The following is a 3,845-nucleotide window of genomic DNA, read 5'->3' as shown; positions in this document are numbered from 1 at the left end:
GGATCCTTGAGCTTTGGTGGAAGTTTTCTTTGCAAAACTGCACTCACATTCTCAGACACCACTACCTTCTCATGTGGTCCATACTTCCTTTTGTAGCTGTTGAACTCCTTGAAGAACTTCCCATATGCCGGCATGTTCCTAATGACATCAAGCAAAGGTAAGTTAACATTCACTTTGCTTAGTATATCAAAAATTTCTTTGAATGACTTATCCTGCTTGCTCTTGGCAAGTCTTCCAGGGAATGGTATTGGTGGAGTGTATGGTTTCTCGGCCTTGTGAAGATTTGGTGCTTCTGGTGAGGAAGTGGCATGGCTTGGTTCCTCAATTGATTTCTCATTGTCTCCTTGAGTGACACCTGCATTCACATGATCATATTCATTAGTAACTTCATTGCCAACTCTATTATCAATAACCTTACCACTTCTAAGTGTAGTGATTGCTTTGGCTTGCTCTTGGTTCCTTTGGAGTATCACGGGTTGGCTTGGAAACTTCCCAACCTCTCTTTGGTTCAAGGCATCTGCAATCTACCCCAATTGTGTCTCCATTTTGGTTAGGGCTGCTGAATGTTGTTGGAGAGTGCTATTTGTGGAATGTTGGAATTGCAAAGTGTTTTGGGCTAACAACTTAACCGTATCCTCAAGGGTAGTGGCAGGTTTTGGTTGTAAAGTTTGGAATTGATTGTTGTTCTTCCATGAAAGGTTGGGATGATCTCTCCAACTCGGGTTATATGTATTGGAATACATATCATTCCTTGGTCTTTGATTGTAAGAATTCATGAGGTTCACTTGCTCTTGGACATACTCGGGATAAGCCTCCCTAGATGGACATTGATGAGTAGGGTGGTTTGGTAAGTTGCAAATGACACACACTTCATTTGCTTTTGGCACCATGTTGAGCACGGATTCAAGCTTCCTTTCTAGGTTAGCTACCTGCAACAAAAGCGCATGATTAGAACTTGTTTCATAGACTCCAACTTTCTTACCCCTTAAATCTTTGTGTTGAGCATTAGACCCCAACATCTCATAAATGTTATATGACTCTTGAGCATTCTTTTTCTTCAATGCTCCACCTGCTGCATTATCAACAGTTGATTGACAAGTTTGGGTTAGTCCATCATAGAAAATTTGCATTTGTAAGTGAAAAGGTAACCCATGGTGTGGACATTGTATCAAGAGGCCTTTAAAACGCTCCCAACACTCGTTGAAAGGTTCTCCATCATCTTGTTTGAAGTTGAAGATTTGTCCCCTTAATGTGGCTGTCTTTTGAGTGGAAAAGAACTTCTCCAAGAATTTCTTAGCCACGGCATCCCATGTAGTGAGGGAACCTGGTGTTAGAGTCATCAACCAACTCTTGGCCCTATCTTTCAAGGTGTAAGGAAACACTCTCATCGTCAAATTTGCTTCACTTACTCCCTGCAAAGGTAAACCACTCACAACATTGTAAAACTCTTTAATATGAGCTAAAGGGTCTTCATTAGGTAAGCCATAAAATGAGGGAAACATATGAAAATGTGAAGATTTGAGATCATAGTTTCTAGCTTCTGTGGGCAGCAAGATGCATGAAGGTGAATTTGGTATGATTGGTTGAGCAAAGTCCTCCAAAGCTCGAAGTTCATCTTCGTTGCCCGCCATCTCTTCTTCTCTTTCCCAATTAAATTGCTCAGATTCTTTACTTGTTGAACTAGGTGAATTCCCTTCCTCTTCCTCACGGCTAAAGGATGAACTTGATGGCACAAATTTGTCCAAAGTGTGGCCCTTCAACCGTTCAATTCTTTGGCCTAACTCAACAAGTTTATTTGACATATACTACCTGAAATAAAATACACAAGTGTGAATGAAAATCAACTAGCAAAGAACAATGAAATGAATAAAAATAAACTTAAAAATGTTTGAAAGGACTCAAGGGACTTAAAACAGATTCACAAGACTCAAAACAAGCTAAAAACTCTCAAAACTGCCTAAAAACACAAACTGGGCAGTTTTGACACTAAACTCAATTTTGGACGAAAATTAGGTTTGAGCTTGACTCAAAATGCTTCAAAACACAAGATAAGACAGATTCTAAGCCTAAAACTTAACAAAATATGGGGAGAAATTGTATTTGGACGAAATGCAATTAAATGGACAGATTATAACGAAAGCAGATTGTAAAGCAAATTGATGTAAACCAATGGATAATGGAATGGCTAAGGGATTCTTTTCCACACATGAAATGTATGCAACTTAAATCAACTTCCAGTTATCAATTTGACAAGTTATGAACCTTGACACTAATCAAAATAGCAAACAAGCAAACAAGTAATTACAAGGGACTGAAATCAGTCCCCGGCAACGGCGCCATTTTTGTTGATGTATAATTCCTTCCTAATGCTAGAATATATTTAGTATAATGGCACAAGCAAGGGTGTCGAATCCGCAGGGACTAATTGGACCTATGTAACTACTTGTTTTGCAAGAACTCTAAGAAATGAATCAAACTAAACAAACTAGGCAGATTTGGAAATGAATCAAACTAGTCTAAATAGACAGATTTGTTGTTGTAATTTGAAAGCATGAGAAAATGAAGTAAACACAAATAAATGAATCAACAACTAATGTAATGGGATAGTATCAATGGAAATGAAGCTAGGGATTCGGTTTCACCATTGCTCAACTAAGTCCATGTTTGTCAAGTTAGTTTGTACTCATTCATCTACCTATTTCTTGAGTTTGTTTCACTTGGATATGATCAACCATATGATGTGTGGATTTGATCAAATGTCTCTAATCATGAACCTAATTGTGATGTGCAACTTTGGTTCATAATCAAGATTATGTAATGTACAAGAAACTTTCATAAAACCAAAGGGAATAACTCGGCAGGTGATGCGAGATTTATACGTGCACAAATTAAACCCTCTTTTTATCAATTGTAGTAAGTATGTAAGTAGGGATCGTTCTGGACCGGGGATTAGGAGGGATTGTTAATCACTTGGATTTGACTTAAAAACGTAAAAACACAATATAAAACACTAAACTAGACTCAAAGAATGTAAAACTAAACTTTAAAACACTAAAACAAATCAAAAGACTCAAAATGCTTTTAAAAACACAAACTAAAATGATTTCTAACTAAATTGACATTAAAGTAAAGGGGGATTTAAGTTTATACGAAATTAAATTAAATGAACAAATTAAAACAGAATGTAAATATGAAATTGATGAAATAGAATGGATGAATGCTAGCTAAGGGGGCCATCTCCACATATGTTACACTTGCATAATAAAAAGATTTCCAATTACATTTCAATAAATTATGAAACTCATCACCCCGGGTCAATTAGGTCCGCTTAAATTAACCGTCAAGTTTTCCTTAAGTTAATGAATTGGATGGGTTAGTGCAACGCAATTCACTACATTCTCCAAAAGTCCTTTACGTGAACAGCACAATAAAGATACAATCAAAGATCATTAAGCATTATGAAAACTATAAGTGTTGACGAGGCATTCGTTACTATGATGAGCATGAAACTCGTGCCAAGAATTCATTTAACGCGATTGTTTATAAGCAACCTCCACTACTTGTGAATATAAGTTCATAACGATTAGGTGAAACTCACTTATATTCTAGCGTCATATTCATGCATGAAAATTAAGTGTGCACTCTCAATAAACATACATAAATAAGTTATCAATCAAACGGTTAAACAAATTGAATTCACAACTTATGAAACGCAATTAGAAGTAATCAAATCAAAATGCAAGCATAAACATTTATTTCGAATTACCCCTAGCTAAAGGGGGATTAGTTCTTCATAACATTGAAATCAAAGAAACACCTAAACATTCCAACAACTCAAACTTGAA

At 36.5% G+C, this 3,845-nt stretch overlaps 1 non-coding gene across 1 annotated transcript; it reads left to right on the top strand.

Moving 5' to 3' along the window:
- Positions 1-1,146: 1,146 nt before the first annotated feature.
- Positions 1,147-1,257, top strand: LOC137727171 (small nucleolar RNA R71). The gene has a single exon (XR_011067741.2). It is a non-coding gene; the product is annotated as a small nucleolar RNA R71 (small nucleolar RNA).
- The last annotated feature ends 2,588 nt before the right edge of the window (positions 1,258-3,845 follow it).

Source organism: Pyrus communis, chromosome 10 (genome assembly GCF_041283825.1).
Source record: "Pyrus communis isolate YQ-2024b chromosome 10, ASM4128382v1, whole genome shotgun sequence".
Lineage (NCBI taxonomy): Eukaryota > Viridiplantae > Streptophyta > Magnoliopsida > Rosales > Rosaceae > Pyrus > Pyrus communis.
The sequence above is the reverse complement of the archived record's forward strand: the minus strand, read 5'-3'. Positions and strand labels throughout refer to the sequence as shown.